The 21,451-nt window shown below is 41.2% G+C and overlaps 1 protein-coding gene across 4 annotated transcripts in view; it reads right to left on the bottom strand.

Moving 5' to 3' along the window:
• The window catches only part of LOC133553154 (1-phosphatidylinositol 4,5-bisphosphate phosphodiesterase beta-4-like), a 162,082-nt gene that overhangs the window by 122,939 nt on the left and 17,692 nt on the right, over positions 1-21,451 (bottom strand). For 3 of the 4 annotated variants that reach the window (XM_061901031.1, XM_061901034.1, XM_061901030.1), the window contains one exon: positions 15,102-15,151. The exons of the other annotated variant lie outside the window; for it this stretch is intronic. The gene's annotated coding sequence lies outside the window, so the exon portion shown is untranslated. The remainder of the gene's footprint in view (positions 1-15,101; positions 15,152-21,451) is intronic. 4 annotated transcript variants of the gene reach the window in all.

Here is a 21,451-nt window from a genome sequence, read left to right as displayed (position 1 = left end):
TGAGGCCGGTATTTTCTTGTTCCCTGGGCACCGCAACTGCTGTATGGGGTTGGGCTCTCTGGGAGGCCAGGGCCGTATTTTGGCTTCCGCACATACTGGGAGAGAAATGTATTGTACAAACAAACACACATAAATACTGTATGCAAATAAACACAATTATTCATACATATATACATATGTACATTCAATCATACATACATCTGCGCACTGTTACTCTGTGGTGGGCTCTCTTATTTTTGGGGCTGAGGTTACCGAGGGTGGTTAAACCCCTCAGCGGCAGGGCCCCAGGGGTGGATGAGATCCGCCCAGAGTTCCTTAAGGCTGTGGATGCTGTGGGGCTGTCGTGGTTGACAAGACTCTGCCGCATTGCGTGGACATCAGGGGCGGTGCCTCTGGATTGGCAGACTGGTGGTTCCTTTATTTAAAAACTATCATGGGATCACACTACTCAGCCTTCCCGGTAAGGTTTATTCAGGTATACTGGAGACGAGGCTACACTGGATAGTCGAACCTCGGATTCAGGAGGAGCAGTGTGGTTTTCGTCCTATTCATGTAACTGTGGACCAGCTATAAGGGCCCTTATACACCGCGGGAACTTTTTCCAGGAACTTTCCCACTTACCCAGGTAAATAAAAAATATAGTTCCCCCTATGTTACCACCAAAAACTACAAGGGTAGATTTGGTTCTTCAGTAACCTTTCGGAGTTCCTCCTAGTTAGGTGGAACTTTTCGAAGCTACCTGGAACATTTTCGAGGGTTAAGGTGTACTGTCAAATGCTGATTGGTTGAATACAGTTGGTTATTATTTCAAACACACGACTGCTATTACGGAGTATGCAAGGACGACTTTTTTATTTCTTATTCCTTGTGTATATCTATTACAAAAAACCTGACAACTAAGAGAAAGAAGAACAAAAGGAACTTTCAACTTTAAGCAACTTTTGTGGGGCATCTTTTTGCTAAAGATTTCTGATCAGTGGAAGTAATTTGCAGTATTTTTAATCGGCCATAGTTTTTAAACTCCATTACTGTTGTCTCATTATTTTTTACAAAATGCATTTCGATATGCAAAACTATGAGAAATGGATGAACCCTTTTAAACATATTTACGGTGCAGTGTAAAGCCAGACTCGAAGCAAGGACTTAAGCTGCTTACTACTCTGACTTTGTTGGATAAATATGAAATTAAGAAGGTAGTACACAAGTGTAACAGGGGTAAACGGCATCAAATATTAACTATTTATTGTATTACACATTGTAAAAGTAGTCAGTGACAATTAATGTGTCGTTATTAGCCTCCATCCGAGTGAACGGAATGATAATGCTAACAAGCTTAAGCTTAAACCATTGCGTTCATGTTGTTGATGTGAGAAAAAACACTGAAAATTATTTTTTATACATTGTTATTTACAGCTGAAATGAACGACAAGGAATCTCATGAATTCATCTTTACTGAGAGGACGACTTTCTGATTGTTGGACATCGCAAACAAAAGCCTGAATTTATATGAACAATTTGTTCTGCTTTATTTTTTTTAAACCATATGGTTTTGTATATCACTGCTTTGTATTTCATTTACTTACTTTTTAGTAAAATAACTAACCTTATATTGTTTACATGGTATCAGTGTCAAAATATAGTAAACCACTCTTCCATACGTCATCAGTCTGATTTGTATAAATACCCTGAACTGTGAAATGTGGTGGAATTACAAACCACAGACTTCTACAACAACCTATAGATCCAGGAAGTAGAGGCTCCAAAAACCAAAAGGTCCTGAACTCTTGATGGAAAAAGGCCTCAGCACTATACTCTTAGCAGGATCCTTGAGGGTGCATGGGACTTTGCCCACACAGTCTATATGAGTTATGTGGACTTGGAGAAGGTATTTGACCTTGTCCCTCGGGAAGTTCTGTGGAGAGTGCTCAGAGAGTATGGGGTATCAGACTACCTGATTGTGGCAGTCCACTCCCTGTATGATCGGTGTCAGAGCTAGATTCCCATTGCTGGCAGTAAGTCGGAACTGTTTGGAGGGCTGCCCTTAGTCACGATTCCATTCACAACTCTTAAGGACATAATTTCTAGGTGCAGTCAGGGCATTAAGGGGGTCCAGTTTATTGGCTGCAGGATTAGGTTTCTGCTTTTAGCGAATGATGTGGTCCTGCTGGCATTATCTGGCCAAGATTTTCAGCTCTCACTGCATCAGTTTACAGTTGAGGATGAAGCGACTGGGACGAAAATCAGCACTTCCAAGTCTAAATCCATGGTTCTCGCCCAGAAAAGGGCGTAACAGGAGATCATGACTCAGGGGGAGGAGATCTAGTACGTTGTGGTCTTATTCACAAGTGAGGGAAGAATGGATCGCGAGTTTGACAGGCGGATCGGTAAGGCATTTACCGTGATGCGGACACTGCATGGGGAAAAAGGAGAAGAGCCGGAAGGCAGGGCTGTCAATTTACCGGTTGATCTATGTTCCTATCCTCACTTATGGTCACGAGCTTTGGGTCATGAACAAAAAAGGACAAGATCGCGGGTACAAGCAGCCGAAATTAGTTTCCTACTTCGGATGGTAGGGCTTTCCCTGAGAGAAAGCATGAGAGGCGCTGTCATACGGGGAGGAGCTCAGAGCAAAGCTAATAGTCCTCCATATTGAAAGGCGCAAGATGAGGTGGTTTGGGCACCTGGTCAGAATGCCCCCCAAATGCCTCCCTGAGACTATATCTCCCAGCTGACCTCGGGATCCCTCCGGAAGAGCTGGACGAAGCAGCTTGGGCAGAGGGAAGTCTGGGCTTCTCTGCTTAGGCTACTGTCCCGCGACACGACTTCGGATTAGCATAAAGATGGATGGATGAATGACATATCCACATCTCATCATTCCACCTACAGTTTGCTGTTCTCAAGTGAGAAAATACATGTGCTTGTCATGGTTACCCGGCAGAAAGACATTGCTAGATTAAAGGGATAAGCACAGACAACGCATGACACATCTAAAAAAAAAAAAGGCCTAGCTCATTGTATTCTCAGGGCGTTTCATCTTGTGGCCTTAGAAAACATTTCACCTCTGGGCCAAGCAGACTTCATCAATTCATGCTCAAGACTAAATAGGACAGCTGTATACTCAGTGGGACTATCCCATGGGTTTTCAACAGTCCCATATGATATGCACATGTAGGGCTGAGGATGTCTATTACAACTGCTGAGCATACCAGGAGGCATTCAACCAATGAGAGCGCTGCAGGAGATACAAACAACCGCAAACTCCCACAGGTATCGTAAGGTTGTACACAGCAAGGGAAGTGACATTCGCTCCACAAGATGTGAAATAGGCGGTTCTAAAAATAACAAAGTGAGATGTTTGTACGCAGCAGGGACTTTAAAGGAGGGGAAGTGACAATAACAAAAATGGTGCTCAGAGATGTGATGCAATGTGATGTAGTGCTATGTAATAAAAAGGGTAGAGGCACGCACAAAAGGCCAGCCGAGCAAAGGTAGGTTTCGCGCAAAATGTTTGTTGAAGGAGGACGAGGGTCGATCAACTCCATTCCTCACAGCAGGCGTTTAGTGACATGCCAACGTGCTGGAATTCTCTGCTTTCTCTTCCATCAAGGTGGAGTGATGGCAGGCAAAAAATGTTTGTTATATTCCCCAACACCAGCAAGGATTGAAAGATAATTAACACAGCAGCTGTTATATTTGTAGAAAAAAACACATGCCCAAATGATGACAGCCCTCCAAAGCCTAAACAAAGACTCACCTAAGTCATTTGATAGAAAAAATGGGTCCACTCTAGTCCTGTAGGTGACAGCCTAGGTGTACAATCTCATGGGTCACAGCCTAATTTTATGGTAATGGTAAATGGGTTGTACTTGTATAGCGCTTTTCTACCCCTTTTTAAGGAGCCCAAAGCGCTTTGACAGTATTTTCACATTCGCCCATTCACACACACATTCACACACTGACGGTGGGAGATGCCATGCAAGGCGCTCACCTGGACCCATCAGGAGCAAGGGTGAAGTGTCTTGCCCAAGGACACAACGGACATGACTAGGATGGTAGAAGGTGGGGATTGAACCAGTAACCCTCAGATTGCTGGCACAGCCACTCTACCAACTTCGCCACGCCATCCCAGATCTCACCCAGACATTACTGGTTTCTATTTTAAAAAAATAAAAAATTAAAATACCACAAGGCTGCACACAATTTTATAGTTGAAAATGGGTGACATATTTTTACACTTGTTGTTACTCCCTCCGAGGTCTTAATCAAGGCTCAAGTTGTTCTTTTTTTCTCCTACAGACATTTATTTCAGCCTTCTTCTCGTTAACGTTGCCAAAACAATGCCCAAATAATACCGTCAGAACTAATAAATAAGAAAAAACAGAACTTACAATTAGTCTGACATCAAATAAAAGAAAACACATTGATTTCACATAAATCATCAGAAAAAATCATACCTCATTGCCCTCACAAACTCAGAGGGAATAAAGTTTATTTTAAAGCCGAGACATTATTAACCTCTTCCATCAAATTTTTGCTGTCGCATGCTGCTTCCTTTATTCCGTCACATATTATTTGTCCCCCCAACAATGTGACCAAACCGGAACAAAAAATATGTTCCTCTCCAATTTACATGGGTTTTGTAGCAAAAATAAAGTAAACATATACTTGCATGAAATTACCAAAGAAAATATTTTTTAATCACATTATATGTAAATATGAACTTCTATTTATATATTGTATTTATTTATTCTAACCAACTATGAAATTAAATAACATAACGTATTTTTCGGATTATAAATCGCTCCGGAGTATACGTCGCACAGGCCGAAAATGCATAATAAAGGAAAAAAACATACATTCGTCGCATTTTTGGCGGAAATTTATTTGATAAAATCCAACACCAAGAATAGACATTTGAAAGGCAATTTAAAATAAATAAAGAATAGTGAACAACAGGCTGAATAAGGGTACGTTATATGACGCATAAATAACCAACTGAGAAGGTGCCTGGTATGTTAACGTAACATATTATGGTAAGAGTCATTCAAATAACTATAACATATACAACATGCTATACCTTTACCAAACAATCTGTCACTCCTAATCGATAAATCCGATGAAATCTTTTTCCTCGATGTCGCTTCTAAACAACTCTGCCAATTCCAAAAGGTATGCGCCGCTTCCTCTTGTCGTTTTCTGCTGTATATACAACTACATCCAGCTTGCAATCTGCAGTACATGATGTCCTTTTCGGTGCCATTTTTGTTCAGCCCTTCTCAGTTTTTATAAGTTACCGCCAACGCTGAAATGATCCATCTTAATAGCTACGGCAGTAGCATAGAGCAGTTAGCATTCCATGACCCACAATGTACTTCTGCCATGACCCTCCCCCATCGAATTCCTTTTGGTTGACGTGTGTGTGACATTTGCTGACGTGTGTGTGACGATTGCTGACTTTTTTTTGTCTCTTCCGCAAATGAGATAAATAATCCATTCCTCCATTTCCTACCGCTTATTCCCTTTGGGGTCACGGGGGGCGCTGGTGCCTATCTCAGCTAAAATCGGGCGGCAGGCGGCGTTCACCCTGGACAAGTTGCCACCTCATCGCAGGAGATAAATAATATTTGATATTATGTAATCTGCAGTATATGATTTCCTTTTCTGTGCCATTTTTGTTTAGCCCTTCTCAGTTTTTATAAGTTACCGCCAACGATGAAATGATCCATTTTAATATATATAGCATATAGCAGTTAGCATTCCATGACCCACAATGCACTTCTCCATCCCCCGCCAAATTGTTATTGGTTGACGTGCGTGTGACGATTGCTGACGTGTGTGTGATGATTGCTGACATTTTCTTTGTCTCTTCCGCGAATAAGATAAATAACATTATTTGATATTTTACGGTAATTGTGTTAATAATTTCACACATAAGTCGCTCCGGAGTATATGTCGCACCCCCGGCCAAACTATGAAAAAAACTGCGAGTTATAGTCTGAAAAATATGGTATATACAATGTGCTTCTGTTAGCAACTACACTTGTTAACTTAGACTTAGACCAACTTTAATAATCCCCAAGGGAAATTATTCAACACAGTAGCTTAGTTACAATGATGGAGAGTGTAAGGATGGAAAGGACAATGCAGGTATAAACAGACTAAGTAAAGCAATGTAAAATATAACATATCTGCGAATATATACAATATATACTTAATATAATATGTTAAGTAAGAATGGGTATTAAATATGATACTTTAATAGGTACTACAAAGAACTGATTCACGTCAAATCAAATGGTGCCATATATCGATACTTCTGATCGATACAGATATCGATACATTTAAATCGATACCGTGACATCGTGTGTAGTTGTGGACTCGGCACCACATCAAGCACTTGGCGGGCAAACATATTTGTAGCAAACTGCATCTAGATAATGTAACAATTTTTCACATCAACATATTAATAAGCAAGCCTGACAAAAAAAAGCTCAAAGGTAAAGCTTCACTTTTCAAAATCCGCCAGCTTGATGCTATTTTACATTGAAATGTGCCATATACATGCCACTGATTAGCAATAGGTTATTTACAAGGTGATTTTAACACCACAAAATTTGGAAATTAAAACTTAAACTAAGTTGCACATTACAAACAAACAACACCCATGTAATAAGTACAATATAAAGACTCTGAGGGATGCAACAAAAGACAAGACTGGCACATCCAACTTAGCGCCAAAGACTAATTCCTGACTATGGTATGACACCCAGGTCAAACTGAAATGAATGCAAACTTACAAATAAGACTAAGAAGTGTAAGAAAACAAGATATATAACAATCGGACAGAACACTTACCATTATTAACTTACTGTTAAATGAAAAATTCAATTCCATCCATCCATTTCCTACCGCTTATTCCCCTTTGGGTCGCAGGGGGCGCTGGTGCCTATCTCAGCTACAATTGGGCGGAAGGCAGGGTACACCCTAGACAAGTCACCCCCTCATCGCAGGGCCAACACAGATAGACAGACAACATTCACACTCACATTCACACACTAGGGACCATTTAGTGTTGCCAATCAACCTATCCCCAGGTGTCTTTGGAAGTGGAAGGAAACCGGAGTACCCGGAGGGAACCCAAGCAGTCACGGGGAGAACATGCAAACTCCACACAGAAAGATCCCGAGCCCGGGATTGATCCCAGGACTACTCAGGACCTACGTATTGTGAGGCAGACGCACTAACCCCTCTGCAAATAAAATGTTTTTGATACTATCATCAAACATGCAGGGTTGAGTACCAACATCCATTCAAATGTGAAAATCTACCGATCCCCTTTATAATCATTAAAGTCGTGATTTGTCAACAAAAGGGAATGTTTGATGTTTTTAGGCTTTTATGTTAACGGCGGTTACCTTGTTTTTGCACTTGCAATACTATTAATAAACATTGAAACCCTCATTCGGCATCAGAGTGTTGATTTATCGTTTTGATTTAATTTTTACACTTACAATGTAAACATGTTTTTTTAAAAACAATGCCTGTTTTGTTGAATAACATGTTAACGAGGGCTACAGCTTGACCCTGTAACTAAACCCTTCTATTTCCATTCTTTCCAATGGGAAAATTATCTCTGGCACACAACAACGGATTGAATGTACTCTTGTATAATCTGCAAGCTATCAAACAAAACCAACCAAGCAAGGGCAAACCAAAGGAAATGAAGAACAGCTGGCTTTTGTACGGTATTTTGCCGAATTTAACCACCAGGGAAATTATTTGAAGGGTGACGTTCAACAACAACAATAACAATTAGTGTTAGGTAACTCGGATCATCTACATATGTTCTCTCTTCAGGAACCCGGCCCTACCTAGGCCTGTCGTGCAGCTCTCTGTGGGATGGCTGCTCTGCTGCCAGGGACACCTCATGTCGTGGTATTTTTGGCCCATTAAAAGTCGGCCAACTTCCTGTTTTATTACATACAGCTCCTCCGGGACTTCAAACAACGCCAAGCCACTGACTTGAGAAGCACTCAGGAGCAGCTGCTCCTCACTGGACGGAGGTTGCAGGAGAGTTACCAGATTGGAAGGCACAGACTCTGTGGCCAACAAATTGAAGCTTTGAGAGTTTTTCTACTAACACATCAATAAGAACATTCTGACCTCCAGCTCGGACGATGGAAGTTGGATAGCCTTAAAGGGCAAAAAAAAGTGTGTTTCGAAGCTATTTTCCCACAGACTGTCAGAACTAGCATTGAAGAGGCCCATCTTGAGGTCTGAATTAGGTTGTACCAAAGTATCATCCTGGATCAAATGAACACATGCCTTAAAGTGGAACAGGGCAGACAAATGCAGAAACAGAGGAGAGAAAAACAATACCACTTTGACGCCTACACCTTCCTTTTGTGAAGCCGTCAGAAGCTGTTCTTCTCTCTTTCCATTCTTTCATTTAGTGAGTCAGCAAGAGAACGAAGAGAAAGAGCAAAAACACCACGTGCTGCTCGGGGAGACAATGACGGACTTTCCTCATTAAGAACAGAATAAGCGTCTCTCGCAACGCAAACTAGTGCTCATTAATTAGTGATACTAGCACAACCATGTCATGTACAAACAAGGACAGGGTAGGATAGATTATTGAAGAAAACCTGAGGTGAATTGACAGGAGAAACTTTTGAAGACGGTACTGTATTAAAAAAAAAAGTTTTATATCACACAAAAATCGAATTATAACTGGCTACCATATTTTGGATTAAACTTAAAAAACCTATCTAATACAGCAAACATTGGTACTTATTTCATAGTTTTGGACTTACAAATGAGATAGCAGATTAAATTCCCCCCAAATAAACAGTAATTTTAGGCTTGTTTTCGGGTGGCAGACTTTGAGTTTCAGATACATTTTAGTTAAGTTAAAGTACCATCAATTGTCTCACACACACTAGATGTGGTGAAATCTGTCCTCTGCATTTGACCCATCCCCTTGTTCACCCCCTGGGAAGTGAGGGGAGCAGTGAATAGCAGCGGTGGCCGCGCCTGGGAATCATTTTTGGTGATTTAAGCCCTTATTCCAACCCTTGATGCTGAGTGCCAAGCAGGGAGGTAATGGGTCCCATTTTTATAGTCTGAGGTATGACTCAGGCGGGGTTTGAACTCACAGCCTACCGATCTCAGGCCAAACACTAACATTTTGGCCCACATTTTAGTTAAAGTTAAAGTACCAATGATTGTCACACACACACTAATGTGTATTCTGCATTTGACCCATCCCCTTATTCACCACCTGGGAGGTGAGGGGAGCAGTGAGTGGCAGCGGGGGCTATGCCCGGGAATATATTGTAGTTGGGCGGACCTATTTATACGGTTAGGTATCAAACATCTATGAGAAGCAGGACTAAGATTCCTATTCTCCCAAAATCGTTGACATTTTATCATTTTAATTCTTAGGTTTTTTAAAACCTTTATCCCATTGAGATTAAAAATCTTACAAGTTAAGGTTTTATCATTAGAACAGAACCAGAACCAAAGCGTTGAATCGGAACCAGAATTGTTCAAATTCAAACAATGCCAAGCCTACCTGCATCAGCCTGCTGATGTAAGCAAAAACAGCCTGAAGGTGAATTGTGAATTCCGTATACTCATATTTTGCATAGTACGTGTTTAGATTGCGTCTTCATCACGAATAATGTTATTTCTCGCAGAATTCAAAGGAATTAACAAAATACAACAAAAGGGAGAAAAACTGATTCATAAAATGAAATAAATTAAAGAATGAAATATATCATATACCAGTTCGACAAGTTTTTGCCACTTTTCGCTGTTGTGTTTGCATGGGGCCTTTGCTTGCATCTTCCCTGGCACACACACACTAGCGGCTAAACTAGGAAGTGCTACACGCCTTAAAATGTAGCGCGCTTGCAAAATCAAGAGAAAAAGAAGGTAAACCGCTAATGTTCAATTTTGCATCCTTGAAGAATAAAAAAAGAGGATGCAAAATGCTTGAGGAAATGCTGAAAGAACCTGAGAGCTAGAGTGTCTATTAGGGCTGCGCGATATATCAATATACACGATATATCGCGGGTTTGTCTCTGTGCGTTATAAAAAATGACTATATCGTGATATTCGAGTATACGTTCTCATGCAGTTGCTTTTAGCTGCGGGCATTACACAACAGGCTCTTCTCACTCTTTCCTGTCTCTCCTTCTCAAAGACAAGCGCACCTTCTTACATACGTCACATACTGTCACGTCATACGTCACATACGTATACGCCCTCGCCCAGCAGAGAGGTAGCAGCATGGGTAACATTAGCTGTGATGCTAGCGGAGCCGGTCGAGTGGTGATACGAGAGAGAGAGAAGGGGCAAATTAAGGGAGAATTAATTCCCAAGAAAAACAGCATCGTCAGGCGGTGGTTCTGCTTCAAGTGGGAATATGTCAAACAGACAACCGTAATTTCTCAAGTGATGGCCAACAGAGTTGCTATAAAAAGTAGCATTACTGCTAATATGTAGCATCATTTGAGAAGTCACCCGCTAGAGAATGAAGAGAGCTTGAAACTCCGTATGTCAACATCTCCATTCGGTGCCACACGTCCAAAGCATCAAAATGCAGAGGCAAACATTTCCAGATCAACACCGTATGAAAAAAATAGTCAACAACAGGATTTATTAACGTCCATAGTAACCTACCACATAGCAAAGGACGAACACTATTTGATATCCTATAATGCAGATCATTTTTATTTGACACTTAAAATGTCTCTGACAATCTTGCACTTTCTGTTTTGGAAATGACATGAACATTTGTGCCATTGCTTAATAACTGTTTAATAAATACACTTTTGGTCAATTAACTTAGTTGTGATTTCATTCTCTGCATGAAAGTTTAAAATGAGCATATATTTATGCAGTATGAAGAAGAATGTTTTAATGTAGACACATAGAATCCTCATACTGCTGTGATTATAGGCATCAAGTGTTCATTCAAGGCCAAGACAAAATATCGAGATACATATCTAATTTTTGCTCATGTCAATTATATCAGTTTTGTATATATCTATCTATAATATATGTCCTATGAAAATAACAAACGCCATTTAAAAAAAAAAACGCCAACTGACACCAAAACAAATCAAAGTAATTAATTTTGGTATTTGCTGACTACAATTAGCCCCTTAAGTCATCAATCAGCTATAAAATTATAAAACGTCATTGCTGATTAGATGATATGTCTAATATTTTTTATTTCTAATGGTCCAAATATGTATTATTTTTCAGTTGTCTGTCATTGCAGCACGATTGCCTTCTTTCAGCCATTTGTGCGCAACTTGGCCAGTTTGCACTTCCAAATGTACTAAATATATATGCAAAACAGCGGCTCCAAAACGGTTTTAATCTTGATAAATCTAGCTTTCTCTTATATTTATATAGTGATTTACTCAAGAGACTCAAACCGCTTTCCATAGTGAAATATTTAATGTGTAAAAATGTTTCACATACATTTAAACCTGTGTGGGTGGCACTGGGGGCAGGTGGGTATAGGTCTTGCCCAGGTACATGACGGCATTGAATAGGATGGTGGAGGCTGGAATCAAACCTGAAACCCTCAAATTGCTGGCATGGCCTCTCGACCAACTGAGCCAGACTGCCCCACTTAGTGTTTGCGACATGATATTTGCATCTCCCCCCAGTATTGTGGGCCTTTTGATAATCCTTATGTATTCTGCATATACATAAAAATAGACAAGCTAAATGGATTGTACTTGCTATTTTGCTCATTTAAGAGACAATCCTCAGCACACAAGTTTAGTGGATCAGCTTTGCTTGTTCTGTCAAGTCTGCATTTATGTTATTACATGCAAACCTTTAGTAGACCAAGCCCTTACTGTACTACACACTTCGATTGTGAGCAGTTTCTAAACTTTGTTATGACAGCAGCCTACTGGGTCTACGACATATGCACAGTCCAGATTGTTTGTTTGAAGGCGAGAAGAGCAGCTTGTTGAGGAATATCTGGCACCGGTCGGAAGTCCATTTGTCTGTTCATAATTTTCACCCGTGCAATAGCGCAGTCCTCAGTTTCATTGTTGTTTTTGTTTTACGAGCAATAAAGTTTGAAGAACACCATTAAAAATAAGGGTCATAAATTAGGTTTGTATTAAATCTTTCATGCCAAATAAAAGCAGGCATTCCTTTGGAGCTGTGGGATGACGCCAGTCCAAAAGTAAACAAGTAGAAATGTGCTGTGCTCTACACATCAAATTGGGGGGCTCGCGGAATAAATGTTACATAATCGCTTGGACCTATTATCTCGTACTTGCTGCATACTGTACACATGCACACAAACACTACAATCAGAGGCCGTGAAAATGAAGGCAGCAACGATCCTGCTACCTGTCAAGTCATCTGATCGTGCATTGTGTCATGTGATGACGCCACTCACGTTCTGAACGTATCCTGCTCCATGTTATGCATTGGCTCCTTAGTGCACAGTGAATACAACTGTCTCTATGACAACCACAAAGAAAAAAAATACAGTAAGTCGACTAAAGCGGTACAAAAACATATTCCCTTTTTAAGAGTAGCAATCCACAAACACCTAAGGCCTTTAGTAATTTACCTTCTAAAATATTGACAGTGTGATGAATGCACTCATTATTTTTGCTGACTTCAATTCCGCGTAGAAAGCCTTGGTGGGCCCGGTAATAACTATTCCGTCAGAGGGAGGATAGGATGGGACGGGACGCCATCCTTTGCGAGTCTTGCATTCTGGAGCGAAGGTCGACAGTTTAATTGGAAGTGCAAATTGCGTTCACGTGTATCCCCACAGTGGGTGGAGCCGGGGGGGAAGCCAGTGTGTGCACACGGAGAGCTTGAATGTATGGAGACAACAGCAGGCAAGCACAAGTGGAGGCGGGTAGTTCTTTTTCAACTGTTTATTGTGCAACACTATATTGAGGAAAAAAGGCGAAAAACTCAACAATCACTTCAGATTGAAACCAATAGCAAATATTCAATAAATAATCTGCTGCAGATTACGTGCTGCAAACAAATGATGCACTGATTGCGCACATGAATTCACAACATACGGCAGTATAGAGACGTGAGGACACACAAAGCAGCCTGTAAATACAGAAGGAAGCATTATTGCTTTTGAAATAGTCCGTAATATCAGGAGGGTTGGCATCCACGCCGACACCTGCCAATGCAACATTTTCGTCGGACGAAATTACACAAAAATATGTTGACTAAAATACAAAGTATAACGGATAACGTATCATTGTAGTTGACTTGAAACCACTATTATTAAGGTAATTGCAGAGCATCTCAAAAACTAAATTCACAACAAGTGGTGCACTCTATGAATATATCAGTAAGTACATTTCACACTAACCTTATAGTGTGTTATTATTTTAGCTCAAATCAAGCATATGACTAAAATGGTCACATTAAGTAACAAACTCGATATTCTATATATTGTGTATGACTACACTGAGTGTGCAAAATTGGAGTCTTAGCCACTGGAAAAAAAACAAACAACTAACGTTATGAATCTGGAATGTATATATAAATCTCACGTACCCATCTTGCTGTGTGTGTAGTCAAGTTGTGCAATTAACTGAACAATGTGCCGAGGAAATCGAACATTGCAGAGTACGGGTATCTTCCTAATTAAATTGGCGGACAAGCTCTCCCATAATGCACAACAAAAGTAGTGGTACATTAGGCGGTCTTGCTCCTGCTCTACCGCCTTTAACAGTAATAGTAATTCAGTACACTATAAGTAATTTTGAAGTACCGCATTTCCTTGAATAGCCGCCGGGCATGTAATATGCGCCTGCCTTGAATTACTGCCTGGTAAAACTCGCTCCGCAAATTAATAAGCGCATGTTTACTTTTACCGTCGGGTCAAATTTGTGACGTCACGAATAACGCTTCCCCTGCCGTCATTATCAAAATGGCGGAGGAGTTTTTATGCTTTTACTATGTGTAAACCAGGGGTCTTGTTCCACAGCCACACAGATCACACTAATGGTTTTGATATAAAACAACTTCAACACTCCTACCAATACGCGCCACACTCCGCGAACCCACATTAAACGATGACAAACACTCTTCTGGAGAACATCGGCCCTGCAACACACCACAAACGCAACACAAGACCTACCCAGAATGCTATGCATCCACGACTCCTGGCTACACCGTCCATACACCCGCTGGCACCAAATTCCGTGCAGGGAACAAAGCTTGTATGTTCAATGTACACAATTGAATAGCCGAGTTGCTCAAGCCGTAATGTGTTTCTATGAGTTTTAATTGGGTTAAATTGTTCTTAACACAGAAAGGCGTATGTCTTTTGTTTTCAATTTAGCATTAAAGCTAGCGAGCTGGCACCAGTCAGTCTGAGTTTATCAAAGTGCAGTTATAAAAATAGTTTTTTCAATCATTTTAATTTAAAGGGCAATACTGTCAGAAGTTTTCCCGTGGTCATCATTAATACCGTTTATCGTTACATACGGTACCTATAACTGACAGTCTTGTCTTCCAGCGAAAAATCTAAACACTGTCTTAGTTCTCATTGGATATACACCGTGATGTACACCTAGCCCCTCTCGTTTTCATTTGTCGACTAAACTGTCAATTAAGTCTGTCATTCTTTTCGTCAACGAGCATTTCCTGTGATTCATGATTGTCCCATTTAAGTCAGAGAAAAAAAGGTCTTTGGCGATAACTAAGACGAACATTTTTAGCGAATAAAACAATGTGCACCAAAAGCTGACAGATGAGATATAGTGAATGTAATGTACCAAAGGTCTTTAACAGAGGTCCTAACATTACAATGACCCCAGAGTCCTCTGTTTTTTCCACTATGGGACCCTCGGAGGAAAACGTTGGGACACCCCCTACTTTGTTGATGCACTCTGATGACATAACATGTCAGGTAGGCCTTCATGCAGTGAGAGGTCATATGGTTGACGTACTGTACATTGTGCACAGTGATTAACATTCAGTGGTGGGCCAGATGCTCAGGAAAGAAACATTGACAACAACTACAGCAATGAAAACAACATGAGAAGAGAAAAAAAAAAAGCTTCCCAACTCACAAGTTGTGCATCAATTATGCTCAGTGGGATAAGCTCATGTCTCGTCCAGCCTGCAGAGACAAAAAAGGACATACGGTAAGGAGGGAGAGAAATTCATGCATCGCACAAATCTGGACTTATTTGGCTGCTTTACAGTCGAAAGCACAAGTAGGAGGAGGGGGGAGTCACTGCCCAGGAAAACAGGACATAAATAAGCAAAGTCAACTTGGTGTCCACGTTGTGGCTTATCAGCTGGCACTGCGAGGCCTGTAGTACCCTCTTGTGACACGCAGCCAGGAGGAGGAAGCGAGCGCTGTCCAGACTGGATGGAACTGGAGACGGGAGCGCCGACGGAGAAACGTCTCGTCAATGACAAACAAAATGTGGCTTCAGATGTGTTCGCTATCTTCCCACATACTGTACATTAAAGGCCTACTGAAACCCACTACTACCGACCACGCAGTCTGATAGTTTATACATCAATGATGAAATATTAACATTGCAACACATGCCAATACGGCCGGTTTAGTTTACTAAATTAAAATTTTAAATTTTCCAGCGGAGTTTCCTGTTGAAAACGTTGCGGAATGATGATGCGTATGATAACGCGTGTTTGTCACGTTATTGGTTGGAGGGGACGTATTAGCCAGCACCACTTGCGGCTAAAAGTCGTCTCTTTTCATCACAGTATTTTGGACATCTGTGTTGCTGAATCTTTTGAAATTTGTTGAATTAATAATGGAGAAGTCAAAGTAGAAAGATGGAGGTGGGAAGCTTTAGCCTTTAGCCACACAAACACACGGTGTTTCCTTGTTTAAAATTCCCGGAGGTGAAGATTTACTATGGATCAGAGCGGTCGAGCAAACATGGTTCCCGACCACCTGTCAACCGGCAGTTTTTGGTGAGAAAATTGTGGTAAAAAGTCGCCTTTTACCGGAGATCAGCGGAGCTTGCGCCGTCCATGCAGCTGCCCTGACTTCCCTCAGAGACTGGCGTCAACACACCCGTGGACACACCCCTCCGACTATCAGGTACTATTTAACTCACTAAAACACAAGCAACACAATAGAAAGATAAGGGATTTCCCAGAATTATCCTAGTAAATGTGTCTAAAAACATCTGAATCACTCCCAATGCAATGGCCTTTTCTTTTTACTTTATTTTTATTTTTGTATTTTTTTTCTAGTCCTTCACCATCAATAACCTCATCCACGAATCTTTCATCCTCGCTCAAATTAATGGGGGAATTGTCGCTTTCTCAGTCCGAATAGCTCTTGATGATGGAGGCTCACATTATCAACAATGCGAGGATGTGAGGAGCCTGCGACTTCCGGTAAAGGCAGGGCTTTTTATTAGCGACAAAAAGTTGCGAACTTTATCGTCGATGTTTTCTACTAAATCCTTTCAGCAAAAATATGGCAATATCGCGAAATGATCAAGTATGACACATACAATGGACCTGCTATCCCGGTTTAACTAAGAAAATCTCATTTCAGTAGGCCTTTAAAGCGGATCATCACCACCAGACCTATGTAAGCGTCAATATATACCTTGATGTTGCAGAAAAAATACCATATGTTTTTTTAACCGATTTACGAACTCTAAAAGGGTGAATTTGACGATTTAAACGCCTTTCAATTGTTCGCTGTCGGAGCGATGACCTTTCACCTGTGACGTTACGACGGTAAGCAATCCGCCATTTTCTCAAACACATTACACAGACACAAAGTCAAATCAGCGCTGTTATTTTCCGTTTTTTCGACTGTTTTCTGTACCTTGGAGACATCGGGTACGGATTCAATTTGACTTACGTGGAGTGTGCATCGATTAGCATGGCATGCTATTTAGGCTAGCTGTATGTACATGTTGCATCAATATGCCTCATTTGTAGCTATATTTGCATCCAGCCTTTCCCTCCACCCACATTTAATGCCAAACAAACACATACCAATCGACAGATACAAGTTGGACCAGTGGTCAAAACATGCGAAAGTCCCTCGTTTGTTCTGCACATTTTACCGACGATAGCGATGCTACGACAGAGATGTGTGGATATCCTGCGACACTCAAAGATGATGCATTTCCAACGATAAAGTCAACAAAATCACAAAGTTGAGTTTTCTTGATGTTATTGACTTATGTGCTAATCAGACATATTTGGTCACGGCATGACTGCCACCTAATCGAAGCTAACATGCTATTTAGGCTAGCTGTATGTACATTTGTAGCTATATTTGCATCCAGCCTTTCCCTCCATCCACATTTAATGACAACCAACACTTACCAATCGACCGATTTAAGTTGCTCCAGTGGTCAAAAGATGCAATCGTTGGTTAGAAGGCGATCGCTGAATTCGTCAGAGTTGCCTTTGTCCGTCGTGATATGGCTCAATAGCTTCAGTTTCTTCTTCAATTTTGTTTTCGCTATCTGCCTCCACACTTCAACCACCTGTTTCAATAGACGCGTAATCTGCTGAATCGCTTAAGCCGCTGAAATCCGAGTCTGGATCCGAGCTAATGTTGCTATATCTTTCTGTTCTGTCTGCCATGTTTGTTCGTATTGGCGTCACGCAGTGACGTCACAGGAAAATGGACGGCTGGATTTACAGATAGCGAAAATCATGCACTTTAAAGCCTTTTTTCGGGATATTCCATGATGGGTAACATTTTGAAAAAAAACTTAGGAAAATAAAATAAGCCACTGGGAACTGATTTTTATTGGTTTTAACCCTTCTGAAATTGTGATAATGTTCCCCTTTAAACTGAGGACCAACTGAGGTTTTGGCACCAGTACATTCTCTAGAAGAGACATTTACAACCTCTACAGAATTGTGTATTTTCCTGGCGGGGACTTGTTGTCATGTTTACCGCATTAAGTATTTAGTTTATGAGTAAGGATTGGTTCTTTCTTTTGATTGTTCGGGACAGCGGTGTGGTAACAAGTCAGCTTGTCCGAGTCGGCTAATCATATCTTTCCCTTTATTTTGACACGGAAAAAACATTTTTGTGTTCAATATCAAAATAAAATCTGTTGTTTTGGACTTTTCGTCTCCTCTGTGTTCTTCGTAAATACATTCTGACCCTCAGGTTGTAACATATTTGTTGGAGGCTCGTCCAGGAAACGAACTTGGAACCACTCGCACCCGAGGCGAGAGTATACTACTAAATTTGACCTTATAAGATGTCAGTAACTGCATTTGAAGTATGTTGAGTGGTCAGCATCCAGCAGCTTAAAAATGGCACTACTCAGCCCATGTGCGTTATACTCACCTTAGACACTTTTTTTTCTACAATCAACTCACATGTACTATTAATGCTGACAATGCAGTTTGCTCCTTAATGCTAGTGAGGAGCCCGAGCCACAAAGCTAGCCCCGCAGGGGCCATGCAGAACATCGCATGTGCCCTACTTAAATAGTTTTTTTTCTTCAATACCTTTGGATGCCTTTTTGAGGCCCTTAACATGCACGGTAAATCCCCATATTTCGCAGGCGCAGCAAGTATGGCGAAACATTTTATATTTTGGGGTTCACAAATATCCATTCATCCATCCATGAAATTTCACAATTGGTTCTCTATTGTCACCTTTGAAATTTCAGTATATGATTTCAGTTTCACGTATCGACACGAAAATTGCAGTAAACGTGTATCATGACGGGATGCACATTAAAGTATCAAGAACCCATACCTGAAAACGAACAGAAAGGTCGGCCATCTTAGTTTTGACCTGCCATTTTTCGCCGAAAAAAAGAGAGGTTCTACTTTGACAAACTCCTCCTAGGTACCTCGGCCAAATGATTTGCAGTTAAAATTACAGATACTACACAAAGAGGTGATGATAAATTGCGAACACATTTTTTAAACGCCATAAGATGTGGGCTTGGTGCCAAACATTGCTGTGAATATTTTGCCACAAAACACCAAACATTAATAAATAAGCTCCACAAATTCAGATCTTCATCCTACTTGGTAGAAATTATTATGAAGACACCCTTAAGTGTTGTATGGGTCGGTACATATTTGTATCTATTTGCAGGGGGTGGACCCTGGCAGCAAATACCGCTCCACGCCATCTCCAATCAAATTGTCATTGCATCACATCAGACGATTTGACACAGATACTAAATATAATAAATTGTGAATAAATATCTACGCCATAGGACGAGGATGTGGCATGGAGCCAAACTCTGATCTGAAGTTTTCCGCCAAACACAAAACTTTAACAACTCAGCGCCACAAGTTCAGATCTTGATCGTGATTGGTACAAATGATGATGACGTCAACCTGAAGTGGGCTATCTATTCGTAGTGAGACTGTACCTCGCCATCAACCGCCAAACTGTCTTTACTTCACTTTGGCTGATCGGATCTCCCTCCAAACTCACATGAGGCTTTAAGGTTGGGGTTTGATCATGCCTTGACATTAATATCGACACTACTATCACCTCCTTCTGGTGAATATTGTAACATACATAATTTCCTTCCATATGCTCCAATCTTCCAGAATTTTTGATGGTGGATCACGGTAATGGGTGGGATGCAATTGCATCGCTGCAGTGGTGCCAATACACCCCTTTGGGGTGGAAAATTATTTATTTATTTGATATGGACACAACAGTTACATGGGCTTCACGGTGGCAGAGGGGTTAGTGCGTCTGCCTCACAAGACGAAGTTCTTGCAGTCCTGGTTTCAAACCCAGGCTCGGGATCTTTCTGTGTGGAGTTTGCATGTTCTCCCCGTGAATGCGTGGGTTCCCTCCGGGTACTCCGGCTTCCTCCCACTTCCAAAGACATGCGCCTGGGGATAGGTTGAATGGCGACACTAAATTGGCCCTAGTGTGTGAATGTGAGTGTGAATGTAGTCTGTCTATCTGTGTTGGCCCTGCGATGAGGTGGCGACTTGTCCAGGGTGTACCCTGCCTTCCGCCCGATTGTAGCTGAGATAGGCGCCAGCGCCCCCCGCGACCCCGAAAGGGAATAAGCGGTAGAAAATGGATGGATGGACAACAGTTACATTTGACAAACCAGATGCACTGCCTTAAGTGTTATAGTAAGAAAATGCTCATTCTCAACACCTGTCCACAGGATGCTCATAGGATATAGAATATGCAATAAAATGTTACAAAATATACAATGAATACAATTCACAATACATTTTGGATGGGCATTAATGTGTACAACTTTAATCTGATTTCTGCCCTAGTCCCAAAAGTCTGGTGAAGATGTTTAGGTCGGTTTGCAGTTCCAGTTGAGTGGAAAGAGTGTTCCACAGTCTGGCTCCGTTAGAGTAAAAGGTGGATTGTCCAAAAGATGTTCTTCATTTAGGAACCACACAGTCCCCACTGACTGAGGATCTGGTGTTAGGTCGGCGAGAGATTTTACATCTGACTACCAGACTAGAGAAATGTTTAGGTAGAGATTTAAAAAAACATTTTTGTGTGCTAAAATTTACAAAATGTTCAAATGTGAAAAGCTTGTATAACAGTCATAACTTCCTTCCACATGCTTCTATCTCCTGGAATGTTTCAATGGTGGGCTGGGGTTTTGGGTGGGACGCAACTGTATGACTACTGTGGCACCATTATCGCCCCCTTCTGGTGGAAAACTATAACATTCATATCTTCCTTACACATGCTCCAATCTTCCTGAAATTTTTGATGGTGAGTCGGAATATTGGGTGGGATGCAACCGTGTCACTGCAGTGGCGCCAATATTGCCCCCTTCTAGGGAAAAACTATAACATTCATATCTTCTTTACACGTGCTCCGATCTTGCTGAAATCTTTAATGGTGAGTTGGAATATTGGGTGGAATGCAACCACGTCACTGCAGTGGCGCCAATATCGCCCCCTTGTGCTGGAAAACTATAACATTTATATCTTTCTACACATGTTCCGCTCTTCCTGACATTTTTACTGGTGAGTCTAGGTGTGTAACGATACGTGTATTTGTATTAAACCGTTTAGGTACGGGGGTTTCGGTCCAGTTCGGATGTGTATCGAAAGAGCTTGTAAGCTAAAGTCTTAACAAGCTGCTCTGCTTTCTGCGTCTGTCTGAGCACCTAGCATTGTCCTGCCCTCACAACCATCTGATTGGTTACATACAAAGCCAATCAGCAGTGCATATTCAGAGCGATGTAGTCAATGCTTCAGCGTCGAGCAGATATGTGTTTAGCAGCGGACAGCGTACTCTTCCCAAATTATACTAAACACTTCCAAGTCACATCTACTACTAGCATCACTATGAGCCCGTTGACCTTATAGAAACTTAAACTGCAGCTCAGCTCGCTCACATGAACTAACATGAAGTCCATGGTGTTCAAGGATGAATAGTCTCTCCTATTGCTATTGTACTATTTTTTCAGCTATTGTTATA

The sequence above is a fragment of the Nerophis ophidion genome, linkage group LG05 (genome assembly GCF_033978795.1).
Source record: "Nerophis ophidion isolate RoL-2023_Sa linkage group LG05, RoL_Noph_v1.0, whole genome shotgun sequence".
In the NCBI taxonomy this organism is placed as follows: Eukaryota; Metazoa; Chordata; class Actinopteri; order Syngnathiformes; family Syngnathidae; genus Nerophis; species Nerophis ophidion.
Note: the sequence above shows the minus strand (reverse complement) of the source record. Positions and strands in the feature narration are given on the sequence as shown.